Raw genomic sequence first — 16,965 nt, forward strand, 5'->3', positions numbered from 1 at the left:
TATTCTTAATAGCTGAGTAGTATTCCATTGTGTATATATACCACAACTTTCTCAGCCATTCATCTGTTGTTGGGTACTTGGGTTGTTTCTAAGTTTTAGGTATTACAAATTGTGCTGCTATGAACATAGGTGTACACATATCTTTTTCGATGGGTATGCTTGGCTCCTAAGAATATATCCCTAGGAGAGGAATTATTGGGTCATAAGGGCCATGTCTAGCCTTGTGAGTGTTCTCTAGACTGCTATACAGGGGTTGGACCAATTTACATTACGCCAGCAGTACAGGAGAGTTTCTTTGTTTCTACCTCTTCAGCATTTGTTGTTGCTGTTGTTTCTGACAAATGACATCCTCACAGGGGTGAGGTGTTAAATCACTATTGTCTTTATTTGAATTTTTCTGACAATCAATGACTTGGAGTATTTTTTTATATGTTTGTTGGCCTTTTGTATCTTTTCATTGGTGAATATTCTGTTCATATCCGCACATTACTTTTTTTTTTTTTTTGTCTTCAGGGTTATCGCTAGGGCTCAGTGCCAGTACTACAAATCCACTGCTCCTGGAGGCTATTTTTCCCATTTTGTTGCCTTTGTTGTTGCCTTTGTTGTGGTTGTTATTGTTATTGTTGTTATAGCTGTTGTTGTTAGAGTAGGACAAAGAGAAATTGAGGGAGAAGGGGAAGACAGAGAGGGAGAGAGAAAGATAGACACCTGCAGACCTGCTTCACCATTTGTGAAGTGACCTCCTTGAAGGTGGGGAGCTGGGGGCTCGAAGTAGGATCCTTAAATTGGTCCTTGCACTTTGTTCCATGTGCGCTTAACCTACTGTGCTACCGCTCAGCCCCCTCCTCATTACTTTTGAATTAGGTCATTGGCTTTTTTGTTGCCAAGTTTGGTGAGCTCTTTATATATCTTTATTATTAGCCTCTTATCTGATGTATGGAATGTAAAGATCTCCCATTCTAAATGTTATACATGTACAAAATATTGTATTTCACTGTCGACTGTAAACCATTAACCCCCCAATAAAGAAATAAAAAAAAAGATCTCCCTTTCTGTGATATGATGAGTCTCTTTGTTTGGGTGATGGTTTATTTTTATTTTTTTTTCTGCCTCCAGGGTTATTGCTGGGGCTCAGTGCCTGCACTATGAATCCACTGCTCCTGTGGCTTTTTTTTTTAATAGGACAAAGAAATTGAGAGAGGAAGGGAAGACAGAGTGGGAGAGAGAAGGACTCATGCAGACCTGCTTCACCACTTGTGAGGTGACCCCCCTGCAGGATCTTCATGGGGGTCCTTGTGCTTTATACTATGTGCATTTAATCTCGTGCACCATCCCTGCCCCCCAGCTAGCATTCCTTTACATAAACACTAAGTCAGAAGAAGAGGATATCCAGAAATTATTCCCATTCACTGTAGCAGCAAAATCAATAAAATACCTAGGAATAAACCTAGCCAAAGAAGTGAAAGACTTAGATACTGAAAACTATAAGTCACTATTTAAGGAAACAGAAAAAGATATAAAGAAATGGAAAGATATACCATGCTCATGGATTGGAAGAATTAATATCATCAAAATCAATTTTCTACCCAGAGTCATATGCAAATTTAATGTGATACCCATCAAGGTCCCACCAAGTTTCTATAAGAGAATAAAACAGGGAGGCGGAGCTACGAGCAGCAGATCGCTTTCTCTCCTCTCCTCTCCTCTCCCGGATCAACTAGGAATACCAAAGGAGACCACCCGGACCGAAACAAGACAGGACTAGAATGACCACAGAAACCCAGTAAATCACCCGTGAGTACAAACACGCGTGGCTGGTGACAGAGGAGAGAGGGGCCTAAGGAGAGATTAAGTGACTGCTAACAGTTCAACAGTTTGTCAGTGGAGACACCATCTCCAGTCTGCTCCACCAACAAGGGGACAGCTGAAGGGAGGAAAGGACTCCCCAGAGACTCACCAAGTGCAAATCTGAGTCTCCATTGCTACTACCCTCAGAATCTGGAGCAGCAACAGGGAGGGACACCAGGGTACAGAGATCTAACCGGGAAACTCAGGAGAAGACCTATACCTCGGTGGCATAGCTGAGGGGCTGTGAAAGTCTCTTTGCATAACCACTGGATTATCTCTGCCACACCCTGCTTTATCTCTTGGTCAGGAGTCAGTGATTAAGCTAAGAAGCCTATTGATAGTTTAAAAGCCCTCAGGCTCCCATAGCCTACAGGGGGAAAAAAAAAGGCTTTTACACCACTGAACTCCAACTCAGGGATTGAAAAAACTGTTAACTTATATAAAATGGTTAAAACAACAAGAAAAAATATTGGAGACTCGAACCAGGACAAGAGTCCTGCTAAAAGTCCTCCAGAGGGTGAAGCACAAAACAACGAGTTCAACATCCAAACACTAGCCAAGGAAATAATAACAGGAGTGAGTAAAGAATTTGAAAAAATTGTAATCAGAAATGCAGGAACAACAAATGAGAATATGGAAGAAAATTCTAATAATCTCATGGTTATTAGAGAGCTGAAAGCTGAAATCGCTGAGCTAAGAAGGCAACTAGCTGAACAAGCTAAAACAGTATCAGAGCAGGGCAACAAAATAGATGAACTCCAGAAAGCAGTAGAGGGCAGAGAGAATAGAATCAATGAGGCTGAAGACAGAATTAGCAAGATTGAGGATGAATTAGAGACAACTAAAAAAGAAGTAAGAGATCTCAAAAAGAGATTAAGAGATGCTGAAAACAACAACAGAGTCCTATGGGATGACTTCAAAAGAAACAATATACGCATTATTGGCTTACCAGAGGAAGAAAGAGAAGGGGAGGAAGAAAGCATTCTCCAGGCCATAATAGCTGAAAATTTCTCTAGTCTAGACAACACCAAAGACATAAAGATTCAAGAAGCCCAGAGGGTCCCAAACAGAATTAACCCAGACCTAAAGACACCAAGACATGTCATACTTAGATTGGAAAGGAATAAGGATAAAGAAAGGATCCTCAAGGCTGCAAGAGAAAAACAAAGAGTCACCTACAAAGGAAAACCCATAAGATTAGCAGCAGACTTCTCCATACAAACATTACAGGCCAGAAGAGAATGGCAAGATATCTATCGAGTGCTCAATGAGAAAGGCTTTCAGCCAAGAATACTATATCCTGCTAGATTGTCATTCAGATTAGATGGAAGCATCAAAACCTTCTCAGACAAGCAACAGTTGAAGGAAGCAACCATCACCAAGCCTGCCCTGAAAGAAGTTCTGAAAGGTCTCCTATAAATAGTCAGACCACCACAAATAGGACATATATCAAAACACTCTAAAACTCTACAAGAATGGCGTTAAAATATCTTCAATCTTGGATATCAATAAATGTCAATGGCCTGAATTCACCTATTAAAAGACACAGAGTAGGAAGATGGATCAGAAAACACAACCCAACAATATGTTGTCTACAGGAAACTCACCTAACGCAACAAGACAAACACAGACTTAAAGTGAAAGGATGGAAAACTATCATACAAGCCAATGGCCCACAAAAAAGGGCAGGAACAGCTATTCTCATATCTGACATGATAGACTTTAAAATAGATAAGATTAAAAAAGATAGGAATGGACACTACTTAATGCTCAGAGGATCAGTCAATCAAGAGGACTTAACAATTATTAAAATCTATGCACCCAATGAGAAGCCATCTAAATACATCAAACTTCTACTGAAAGAGCTACAGCAATATATTAACAGTAACACAATCATAGTAGGGGACTTCAACACCCCACTATCTCAACTTGACAGATCATCCAGGAAGAAAATCAGTAAAGACATAAGGGAGCTAAATGAAGAGATAGATAAACTAGAACTATTGGACATTTTCAGAGTCATTCATCCCAAGAAACTGGAATACACATTTTACTCAAATCCACATGGATCATTCTCAAGGATAGGCCATATGTTAGGCCACAAAGACAGCATCAGCCTATTCAAGAGCACTGAAATCATCCCAAGCATCTTCTCAGACCACAGTGGAATTAAACTAACACTTAACAATCAACAAAAGATTAGTAACAGTACCAAAATGTGGAAGCTCAACAGTACACTTCTTAACAACTTCTGGGTCAAAGAGGAAATCAAGGAAGAAATCAAAATGTTTCGAGAGTTCAATGAAAATGAAGACACAAGCTATCAAAATATTTGGGACACAGCTAAAGCAGTCCTAAGAGGGAAGTTCATAGCTATACAAGCACACATTAGGAAACAAGAAAAGGCACAAATAAACAGCCTGATTGCACATCTTAAAGACCTAGAAGAAGAACAACAAAGGAATCCTAAAGCAACCAGAAGGACAGAAATTACTAAAGTTAGGGCAGAAATAAATAACATTGAGAAGAGGAAAACCATACAAAAGATCAATGAAAGTAAATGTTGGTTCTTAAAAAGAGTAAATAAAATCAACAAACCTTTAGCCAGACTCACAAAACAAAAAAGGGAGAAGACCCAAATAAATCGGATAGTAAATGAAAGAGGAGAAATCACAACAGACACTGCAGAAATTCAACATATCATGCGAGGCTTCTATGAACAACTATATGCCACCAAGCTAGAGAACCTGGAAGAAATGAATGATTTCCTAGATACCTACCAACTTCCAAAACTAAGTAAAGAGGAAATAGATAACATGAACAGGCCCATCACAGCTAATGAAATTGAAACAGTTATCAAAAATCTTCCCAAAAATAAAAGTCCTGGACCAGATGGTTTTACAAATGAATTCTACAAAACTTTCAAAGAAGAACTAATACCTCTACTTTTAAAAGTCTTCCAGAAGATTGAAGACACTGGAATACTCCCTGCCAGCTTCTATGAAGCCAACATCACCCTGATACCAAAAGCAGACAGGGACACAACCAAAAAAGAAAACTACAGACCAATATCTCTGATGAACATAGATGCGAAAATATTGAACAAAATTCTAGCCAACCGGATACAGCAGTATATCAAAAAAATTGTTCATCATGACCAAGTGGGGTTTATCCCAGGCATGCAAGGTTGGTTTAATATACGTAAATCAATCAATGTGATCCACCACATCAACAAAAGCAAGACCAAAAACCACATGGTCATATCAATAGATGCAGAGAAAGCCTTTGACAAAATACAACATCCCTTTATGATCAAAACACTACAAAAAATAGGAATAGATGGAAATAGATGGAAAATTCCTGAAGATAGTGGAGTCTATATATAGCAAACCTATAGCCAACATCATACTCAATGGTGAAAAACTGGAAGCATTTCCCCTCAGATCAGGTACTAGACAGGGCTGCCCACTATCACCATTACTATTCAACATAGTGTTGGAAGTTCTTGCCAGGCAGGAGCAAGGAATTAAAGGCATACAGATTGGAAGAGAAGAAGTCAAACTCTCCTTATTTGCAGATGACATGATAGTATACATGGAAAAACCTAAGGAATCCAGCAAGAAGCTTTTGGAAATCATCAGGCAGTACAGTAATGTGTCAGGCTATAAAATTAACATTCAAAAGTCAGTGGCATTCCTCTATGCAAACACTAAGTTAGAAGAAATTGAAATCCAGAAATCAGTTCCTTTTTCTATAGCAACAAAAACTATAAAATATCTAGGAATAAACCTAACCAAAGAAGTGAAAGACTTGTATACTGAAAATTATGAGTCACTACTCAAAGAAATTGAAAAAGACACAAAGAAGTGGAAAGATATTCCATGTTCATGGGTTGGAAGAATTAACATCATCAAAATGAATATATTACCCAGAGCCATCTACAAATTTAATGCTATCCCCATCAAGATCCCAACCACATTTTTTAGGAGAATAGAAAAAATGTTACAAATGTTTATCTGGAACCAGAAAAGACCTAGAATTGCCAAAACAATCTTGAGAAAAAAGAACAGAACCGGAGGCATCACACTGCCAGATCTCAAACTGTATTATAGGGCCATTGTCATCAAAACTGCTTGGTACTGGAACATGAACAGACACACTGACCAGTGGAATAGAATTGAGAGCCCAGAAATGAGGCCCCACACGTATGGACATCTAATCTTTGACAAAGGGGCTCAGACTATTACATGGGGAAAGCAGAGTCTCTTCAACAAATGGTGTTGGAAACAATGGGTTGAAACATGCAGAAGAATGAAACTGAATCACTGTATTTCACCAAATACAAAAGAGCTTGCCAGACTCAACAACAAGACAACAAATAACCCCATCCAAAAATGGGGGGAGGACATCGACAGAATATTCACCACAGAAGAGATCCAAAAGGCCGAGAAACACATGAAAAAATGCTCCATGTCTCTGATTGTCAGAGAAATGCAAATCAAGACAACAATGAGATATCACTTCACTCCTGTGAGAATGTCATACATCAGAAAAGGTAACAGCAGCAAATGCTGGAGAGGGTGTGGGGTCAAAGGAACCCTCCTGCACTGCTGGTGGGAATGTCAATTGGTCCAACCTCTGTGGAGAACAGTCTGGAGAACTCTCAGAAGGCTAGAAATGGACCTACCCTATGACCCTGCAATTCCCCTCCTGGGGATATATCCTAAGGAACCCAACACATCCATCCAAAAAGATCTGTGTACACATATGTTCTTGGCAGCACAATTTGTAATAGCCAAAACCTGGAAGCAACCCAGGTGTCCAACAACAGATGAGTGGCTGAGCAAGTTGTGGTCTATATACACAATGGAATACTACTCATCTATTAAAAATGGTGATTTCACTGTTTTCAGCCCATCTTGGATGGACCTTGAAAAAATCATGTTGAGTGAAATAAGTCAGAAACAGAAGGATGAATACGGGATGATCTCACTCTCAGGCCGAAGTTGAAAAACAAGATTAGAAAAGAAAACACAAGTCGAACCTGAAATGGAATTGGAGTATTACACCAAAGTAAAAGACTCTGGGGTGGGTGGGTGGGTGGGGAGAATACAGGTCCATGAAAAATGATGAATGACATAGTGGGGGTTGTATTGTTAAATGGGAATCTGGGGAATGTTATGCATGTAAAAGAAAAAAAAAGAAGTAGAAACGCAAAGCAGAAATTGACTGAGTTTGGAGTATGGCACCAAAGTAAGAAAGCAGAAGTACACTAGAGTTTGCAGTGAGTACCTCCCTAATACTTCCTCTCCACTTTTCCAAGCTTTGGTTCCATGATTGCTCAACAATTTGTTTGGCTTTGTATGTTAACTCTCTTTTCAGTCACCAGGTTCCAGGTGTCATCAGGATGCCGGCCAGACTTCCCTGGATTGAAGACCCCGCCAATATGTCCTGGAGCTCAGCTTCCCCAGAGACCCACCCTACTAGGGAAAGAGAGAGGCAGACTGGGAGTATGGACCGACCAGTCAACGCCCATGTTCAGCGGGGAAGCAATTACAGAAGCCAGACCTTCTACCTTCTGCAACCCACAATGACCCTGGGTCCATGCTCCCAGAGGGATAGAGAATGGGAAAGCTATCGGGGGAGGGGGTGGGATATGGAGATTGGGTGGTGGGAATTGTGTGGAGTTGTACCCCTCCTACCCTATGGTTTTGTTAATTAATCCTTTCTTAAATAAAAAAATTATAAAAAAAAAAAAGAAGTGACAGCTGAAATTATAACTAATGATGTAGAGAGACAATGGATCATACAAGAATATTAAGAACTTCTCTATGAAAATAAACTGGACAACCCAGATGAAATGAACACATTCTTAGAGTCATACCATCTGCCAAGACTGACACAATAGGAAATAGCTTCAATAGGTCAATCACAAGTACAGAAATTGAAGCAGTCCATCCCCACTAGAGAAAGATAGAAATAGGCTGGGAGTACAGATGGACCCATCAACACCCATGTCCAGTAGAAAAGCAATTACACCTTCTGTTCCCCATAAACATCTTCAGTCCATACTCCCAGAGGCATAAAGAATAAGAAATATTCTAATGGAGAGGAAGGGATATGGAACTCCGGTGGCAGAATTGAATTGTATGGAATTATACCCCTTTTATCCCACAATCTTGTCAATCATTATTAAATCACTAATTTAAAAAAATTAATTGAAGCAGTAAATTCAAAGTTAGCTTATTCTGCACTTTTATATTGGCATACTTAGGCACTGATAATTTGTTGACAACTGTTCACTACAGATTCTGATGCCCTGAATCATGACGCAATCAGATCTCAAGAAGTAGAGAAAGAGGGAGAGGCTGAGGTTCACCAGCTGACCTTACAAGCTACATGGCTGGGTACCCAAGCACTCATTGTCCTACTCACTAGACTGACTCTGGGTAAACCAGAACCATTCCCACCAGGTTTGGGCCCTGAGGAGGTGAAATCAGAGGCATGGGTTCAACTCCTCCCAATAGAAGGAACTCCTCCTTCATGATAATAATTTCAACCTAGTTCAGACCTCTCCTATTTTCTTTCTGAAAATACCATGAAGCCCAAGAAGATTCTCTTTCCTCTGTTTCTCATCTCTTTTATGCCCTGTTGTACACATTCAGGTTTTTCTCAGGACAAGAAACAACAGTTGTGTGAAAGTGGACATCGTGGAAGTAAGGAAAAATTGGACTAACCAAGAGGACACTGTAAAAGTGGCATTTCTGGGAGCCTGGGTTATGTTGCTACCAATAAGCAGATATCATACCTTGCTTTTGGCTCAAATTTTGTCTCTAGAGCATCTGATCCCAATAGTTACTTTGAGTTTCACCTGTGGATTAAAGAAAGTAGAAAACAGAAAGCAGAACCAACTTTTTTCCAAGGGATTTCTGTGTAAGAAATAGAAATTATGAGAATCATATTAATGTCAGGAGTAGCCTAAAAACAACTAATTGAAGGAGGGAAGAAGGGAGGGGTGGGGAGAGAGAGATAGAGAGAAATGGGCTTCAATTCCACTTAATACAGATGCACAAAATCACTGTGCTACACTCTGGCATAGGATGTGTGTGTACTATGTACAAACAGACACAGAGAAACAGAAAACACTATTTGATTACATAGGTCACTCACACTTGACTTATTTAAATTAATTTACTAAATTCAAATTCTAATGAATATACATAAAATGGTACAAATTTCCACTTGTGGATAAGGGCTATGGTTGAATTTCAAGAAAATTGACATAATCCTTTTCTTTGTCTCCATTATGCTATGGCTCCTGCCTAAACCACCTATCTGCATGATTTCAGTAAGACCAGGTGAGTCTATTGGACAAAAGCAATAAGATTACTGAAGTGGTTTGGGGGGGTAGTGGGTTGCAAGGGTAGAGGCATATTGGTCCCATGGTGGTGGGCATGGTGTTATATTTTGAAGAGGTGATAAATTGTACTTCTAAAGCGTCTAGTCATCTATATCAAGGTTTTCTCAAAATTAAGTAAAATAGGCAAGTCTAAATGGTAGGCAAAGGGGAGTTGAATGGGAAAGATCACAGACTCCAGTGAAGGAAAGATCTTCATTCAGGCCTAGCATTTTAGGTCTATCCTTGCAGATGTAGACAGAATAACAGACCTGTTTAGCTTGTATATTTGAAATTTTTCTGTGGAAGTCAGATTGGGTGCTCTGACCCATGTCCTTGGATGAACAACTGAGGTGTTCTCTTCACATGGAAAAGCATGTGAGAGTGAGGAAAGGAATGTTTTTAATATAAAGAAGGAATATTCTAAGGGGCCAGGTGGCTGCACCAGGTTAAGCACATATAGTACAAAGCTCAAGGACCCCAGCAAGGATCCCAGTTCCAGCCCACAGCTCCCCACCTGCTAGGGGGTCGCTTCACAAGAGGTGAAGCAGGTCTGCAGGTGTCTTTCTCTCTCCCTGTCTATCTTCCCCTCCCCTCTCAATTTCTCTCTGTCCTATCCAAAAAATAGGAAAAGAAAAAATGGCCGTAGGAGCAGTGGATTTGTATTGCAGGCTCCAAGCCCCAGCGATAACCCTGGAGGCAACAAAACAAAACAAAAAAAAAAAGAAGAAGAAGAAGAAGAAGAAGAAGGAATACTGTAGTGCATAGAAGAAGCCTCTTTCTTGATTCTAGTTCTGAAATAACCAAAGCCACTTTCTCCAGCTGCTTCTCTGAGTTATAGTCTAGGATCATTGCCCCATATCACATATATAATGAAACAGATGTTTACAGAACTCTGCCTTGTTCCCCAGTGATAAATTATCAAACAGATCTGCATGAATTGTTGAGAATTAGCTGTTCCTGAGTCCTTAAGGAAAAGAACACCAGTTTGGTAGTAGGAAAGAAAGCCTGACTCTGGGTTCTTTTGTGCAGAGTATTGCAACTATCCTGTAAAGTATGGCAACTGTAAATTAAGCTTGTACAGATTCTATTACAACACAGTGTCATTTTTGTGTGAGCCCTTCATCTTCTCTGGCTGTTCAGGCAACCGAAACAACTTTAAACAAAAATACATCTGTGAAAAATTCTGTATTCCTGAAAAGTAAGTATCTCAGCACCTCACCTCCAGTAACACAAGTAGGAAGTATGCCCCTTTTTTTGAGGGGGGGAGGTGAGGGAGGGAGAAGGGAAACAAGTGTGAGACCAGAGGAAATTAAGTGAGGAGGAAAGAAGAAATTAACCTGGGTTAGGGACAGTTAGTCAAAAGCATAAGTTTTACTGTTTCAAGTCATTTAGTATAGCAATACTCTTCTTGAAATTGTAGAAACTGAAGACCTAGAGATCCCAAGCTCAATTGACCCAAGGTTAATTCACCTAAGCTCAGTCAGAAGTAGAACATGAATTCAGACCCTGCCCAGCATCTACTACTACTACTACCCACCACTACTCAGCATCTCATCACCACTAGGATGGCCACAGGTCTTTGAGAATATGTCCACTACCTTATTGTCACACAGTTTTAAAAGAGCCTGCAGGAGTGTCAGGAGTATAATGGAAGATAAGTCCCATAGTTCGGTACCTGCAGTGACTGAATAAACAGCAGATTTATCCTCAAAAGCCTAGACATCACTTTATTAATTTGCATATCATCCAGGTTTATCACTACACTTGAGTAGTATTCTAAGGTGGGATATGTAGGCCAGGAGAAATGTTAGTATTTGAAACAGGTATTAAGTTCTGCGCTAATATGTGAGGTACTTTTGAGTCACAGATTGACTATAGAAATCACTAACTGTCTTTCATTTATTAACAGGGAAAGAGGAATTTACAATTAAAATAAGGAATCATCTTTATGAAAAAGTATGCCAAAACTGTTCTAAATAAAGTGGATTCTTTCTGGGAGGTTTTTTGTCTTAATTCAGTATTCTTGCTAATTCCCTTGCCCAGATTTGTCTGTCATGATGATATTAAAAGAAAAAAAATTAACTGAAGCGTTCCTACATGTCAGTCTTGGTTTAAATGAATTCATCTCTCCAATTCTAACTTCTCCCATCCTGAGCTGCAAATGACTTCTCTGAACATTGTTGGCATGCCCTGACAAAAACAAATCTGAGTTTGTGTGTTTTGTCATTGACCCTAGTGGATCTCTATGTAAGTGGTTCTAAAATAGCCATTATTTAATTGTTTTATCTTTCCCCAAATCAGTAAGCATTCTATCCCCAACAATGTTCACTCTATAGAAATGTTGGTATCAGCAATATAGAAATTGTGAACTTGTGGTCTGGGAGGTGGTGCAGTGGCTAAGGCACTAGACTCTCAAGCATGAGGTCCTGAGTTCAATCCCTGGCAGCACATGTACCAGAGTGATGTCTGGTTCTTTCTCTCTCTCTCTCCTATCTTTCTCATTAATAAATCAATAAAACCTTTAAAAAAAAAAAAAAGAAGAAGAAAAGAAAAAGGAAAAAGAAAAGAAATTGTGACCTTGAGTTAGGTGCCACAAATCTTTTTTTTTTTTTACGGAAATATGACCTCGAAATATGACCTTCACCACTCCTGGAATGCTTTCTCATTCAGAGAGAGGGGCCACATCACCAGAGTACCCCCCAGCACACACACCTCCCATGTGGTTTTGGAGCTCAAGCCTGGGCTCTATGCATAACAAGGCCAAATCATTAAGAATTATTCACTTGGGGGCTGGCAAGGTAACTCTTCTGAGAAGGTACCTGCTTTATCATGCATGCAAATCAAACCCAAGCCCCCAGGGAACCACATGGGAGTCTTACAGCCCTGGGATTGCTTTCATGCTGTAGTGTCTTCCCTTCTCTGTGCCTCTTACTATCTGGGGAAAAAAAAAAAGTTGGCCTGGAGCAAAGGAGCCCTAGAAATGATGAATGAAAGAAAGAGAGAGAGAGAATGAGGATGAAGGAGGAGCAGGGGAATAAGAGAGGGGGAAGACAAGGAGGATTATTTATTTCAGGGACTAGAGATCAGCTCACTAGTTAGGGGGTAAACCTTGCTATACATGCAGCCCAGGTTTGACACCTGGCATCATATCGGAGGTACCATGGCAAGAGAAGTTCTAGTGTTATAGTGTCTCTCCCTCCCTTGGTCTCCCTACTTAAATGAAACAATATGGCCCAGGGTGGTCAAATCATGCAGTTCTGCAAGAAGAATGGAGGGGTAATAACTTTATAAGATAAAGAGAGAGGCCAGAGCACCACTCAGCCATATACATGGTGTCCAAGAATCAAACGTTGGGCCCCAGACTTTCAAAGTATGTGTTCTACTCACTAAGCAACCTCCCCAGATATAAATTATAAGTCAAAATGATCCTCTGAAATCAGAATATGGAGGATCATTCCCGTTTCTTGACTCCCCAATCATATTTTCACCAAGATCTCAGACTCACAAATGAGTACAAAGACGTGAGCAGCCAAGGTCAGCATTCTAAGGGCAATAAATAGTAAAGAGAACTCTGCTGCTCACATATAGAACAGGAGATCAAACAAGGATTCAGACAACTGCAAGGGAGACACTCTTCTGCTTAACTACTTCTCATGCCCCCTCAAAATCTACATTTAGCCTCAGGTTATCTGATTTATCCTGGGTACTTGAGTGATTGACCAAGTTTCCTTTTCATTTCTGTATTTACTTCTAAGGAAAAATAGTATGTGTGCTGTCTGTTGTGCTGAAGTGAGATAGTCACAATTGCCCACAAAGCTAAGTAGGAAAGGCACAGTGTCATAGTTCACCTGCAGGCCTTCCCACACAGTTATATGTTCAAGGAGAAACATAGTATGTGTTCTGTAAGAAACCCAAATTGATGCCAGATTAAATGTAAGTGAGGGGTGATGAGCACTGATTAAAAGAGCACAAAGATGAAAAAAGGTGAAGGTGCAAGATGAACTCCAATAGCAGAACAATCCTTCAGTGTTTCACCATCCCCACTCCACCTTTCATCCCCCATCTCTGAAAAAGAGAATAAAATTGAGAATTGAAAAACAGAATAAAATCTGTACCTAGTTGAGTACAGATGTTATACTGTTCAAGGACTAGGGTTAAAGGGCCCAGTCCCCACCTACAGAGAAGTTCCACAAGCAGTGAAGCAGTGCTCCAAGTCTCAGTCTCTCTCTCCCTCTCTCTCTCTCTCTCTCTCCCCCTCCCTCTTTTTCTTGTCCTTCCCTCTCAATTATTCTGTCTATCCTAAATATATAAAATATTTTGAGAGACAGAGAGAAAGACGCTCAGGTGGAGGTAGACAGCATAATGGCTATGCAAAGAGGTTCTCATGCCTAAGGCTCCAAAGTCCCAGGTTCAGTCCCCCACACTACCATAAGTTAGAGCTGAGCAGTACTCTGGTAAAAAAGAGAGAGAGAGAGAGAGAGAGGGAGAGGGAGAGGGAGAGGGAGACTCAATGCACTTTTTCCTCACAACTGGGTGTGCAGAGCAGGAACTAAAAGAAAAGATAAACAGTAGAGGTCACCACTGTGACAAAGACTTTGATCTCTTCTCCAATTAGCAATCCCCTTCCATTTCCTATGAGGGAAAAAACAGATCAAGAAAAACCATCAATCCTTCCCAACTCTGTCTTTCACTGAGTTGATAAAGCACTCCTTTCTTGTCAAGTCCATAGTCAACAGTCTCATCTTGCCAGGGTCCCCTCATAAGAAACTCCCAACTCGTGTGGCTACGCTAGACACAAAGGCCAATGGAGTCCACAGTGGGCAGAAGCCAGACTTCCCTCCAGTAACATACAGACTGTGCTTTGCAGGCCTCATCACCCTTCAGGGCCCTTCTCAGCCCCAGGGCAGCAACGTCAAAGACCACAATAACCATACTCCCCACTTCTTTCCTGGAGGAAGATGGGATGGGTCTTCCATCCTAGCCTTCTGTTTCAGTGTTGGCTTACATTCCATTGACCAGAATGTCAAGTGACTGATATAAAAGGAAAGTGGGGGAGTCGAGCACAAGGACCAGCCCCGGCTCCCCACCTGCAGAGGAGTCACTTCACGAGCAGTGAAGCAGGTCTGCAGGTGTCTGTCTTTCTCTCCCCCTCTCTGTCTTCCCCTCCTCTCTCCATTTCTCTCTGTCCTATCTAACAACGACAACATTAATAACAACAATAATTACAACAACAATAAAAAACAACAAGGGCAACAAAACAGAAAGTAAAATAAATAATAATAATAAAAGGAAAATGGATTGCTTATCTCCAGTTTTTTTCTCCTTCCCTGTGGCTAAAGTTGCAGATATGCATGAAATTCAAGAAGCCATCTCAGACCCTGAGATGGATGCCCCACACTGAGGATGGCAGAGCAACAAGATGGAAGGCCTGGTGTAATTACCTCGTCTTCTTTTACATGAGAAGTCAAGTTAATTTAAGAGTCAGAGAGATAGCTCAACTGGTAGTGTGCACACCTTGCCATGTGTGCAACCCAGCTTTAAACTCTAGCACTCCACGGGAGATGCTGCAGAGGTATCTCTTCCTTTCTCTTCTCTCTCTGTATCCCTGAATGAGTCTCAATGCAGTGAAATCACATATGTGTGATACCACAGCTATATGAAAAAGCAGTAAGTAATTAAATTTAAAAATAAAGTTCACTGAAGACATTCTTCTGAGAGGGTTCCTGACATATGCAACCAAGTCTCAATCTGACTGATACATGGTATTAACTGTGTCCTTAGAACACTCTATCCAAGAGCAGGGGAGATAGCATGATGGGTATGCAAATGATGTTCATGCATGGAGCTCTGAAGTCCCAGGTCCAATTCCCCAAGCCAAAATTGCACAGTACTTGGGGAGGGCGGGGAGAATCAAACACTTAGCTCCACCATACAACAACCCTGTGTCTCCTGGTTTTAAGTGTGTACTGGAGCTGGTGGTTGTACAGGCAACAACAGAGCAGGAACTATCACACAGGGGGGCCTTGCAAAGTAAGAGCAGCAATTCACGAAGTTAGAAGGGTACAGCTTTGATTAGGTTGGGATAAGCAGATGCAATATCATTTGGGATGAATTGAGAGAAGCATGCAGGAAAGTGAACCCCACCCTAGAGGTTCCAGGATTAGGGGAAATATAGGGGAAGCAGGAGCTTCCTGCTGTCTTAGGGTTTAAGAAGGCAATAGATAGTTATTGCTATAATCACATTATTTGGCAATTGGGTTAACTTTGAAATATCCCTTTGTTAGGATTTTCTGTATCATACACAACATCACCATAATTTACATCCTTTGACATTATTTTTATATAGCTGTGCCATTGGTTGCTTCTTTTCTCCCTAGTCTAAGCTTTTAAGAGAGTCAACATATCAAAGACTCTGCCTATGGTCTGTTCATTACAAAGTTTGAGACATTCAATCAATTTTTCCCTCTTATATTAATTAAATAGTTATTTATCTGACTAGAAATTAATAGGAGTGCCTACCACCAAAAGACTGTGTCCCATCCCATACCCCACTCCACCCCCAGCCCTGAGAAGCCAAACATCCACCCTCAACCCAGGGCTTTTACTTTGGTGCCCTACTCCAAATTCAGTCAAATCTTGCTTTGAGTTTCCCTTTCTGTTCTTCCTTCTCAACTTCTGCTTATGAGTGGGATCATCCCATACTCATCTTTATGTTGGGGCAGCTTGGAACATTCCTACTCATGACCATAGAATGTGAGCTCAGATCTGCAGGGATGCAGAGGTCACATAGGCTCCTAAGCTGAATATAGGCCCAGATCACATCAAACTGATGGGGTTTACAGTCAACAATATTTATACACCTTTCCCATATTTGAGAGCTACTCTCTTCCCTGATCTAGCTTTCTGGTTCTTTTTCCAGCCATGACATCATCAGACAATAACTTGATCTACCTGCATATCAGATCTCAGGCTCATGGGAAAAAGAAAAAGAAAGAAAGAAAAAACTAGTATAGCCACAGGCCCTTTGGAAAATAATTAAAATATTTCTACTAGCTATCTACAAAATGGAGGGGCCCCCAACTCTTCATCTGCACTATTCCAGTCTTTAGGTTCATGAATAGTCAACAATTTGTTTGGTTTTGTATGTTAACTCTCTTTACAGCCACCAGGTTCCAGATGCTAACATGATGCCAACCAGACTTCCCTGGACAGACAACCCCACCAATATGTCCTAGAGCTCTGATTCCCCAGAAACCCACCCCTCTAGGGAAAGAGAGAGACAGGCTGGGAGTATGGATTGACCTGTCAACACCCATGTTAAGTGGGGAAGCAATTACAGAAGCCAAACTTTCCACCTTCTGCATCCTACAATGACCTTGGGTCCATACTCCCAGAGGGTTAAAGAATAGGAAAGCTATCAGGGGAGGGGTTGGGATATGGAGTTCTTTCTAGTGGTGGGAATTGTGTGGAGTTGTAGCCCTCTTATCCTATGGTTCTGTCAGTGTTTCCTTTTTATTAATTAAAAAAGTGTGTGTGTGTGTGTGTGTGTGTGTGTGTGTGTGTGTGTGTGTGTGTGTGTGTGTGTTCATACTTTGCTACCTGTGTAACACTGTCAGGGCTCAAAGAACCAGAGAACAGTCAGAACAGAACTATCTCTGGGCACAGAGAGTTTTTCCCAAGGGTATTAGCAGTGTCATGAATCATGTTAGCATTGTTGG

The 16,965-nt window shown here is 40.8% G+C and overlaps 1 protein-coding gene across 3 annotated transcripts in view; it reads right to left on the reverse strand.

The window, feature by feature from the left end:
• WFDC3 (WAP four-disulfide core domain 3) overlaps positions 1 to 16,965 on the reverse strand; it is a 148,472-nt gene that overhangs the window by 83,526 nt on the left and 47,981 nt on the right. The window lies entirely within an intron of this gene.

Source organism: Erinaceus europaeus, chromosome 1 (assembly GCF_950295315.1).
Source record: "Erinaceus europaeus chromosome 1, mEriEur2.1, whole genome shotgun sequence".
In the NCBI taxonomy this organism is placed as follows: domain Eukaryota; kingdom Metazoa; phylum Chordata; class Mammalia; order Eulipotyphla; family Erinaceidae; genus Erinaceus; species Erinaceus europaeus.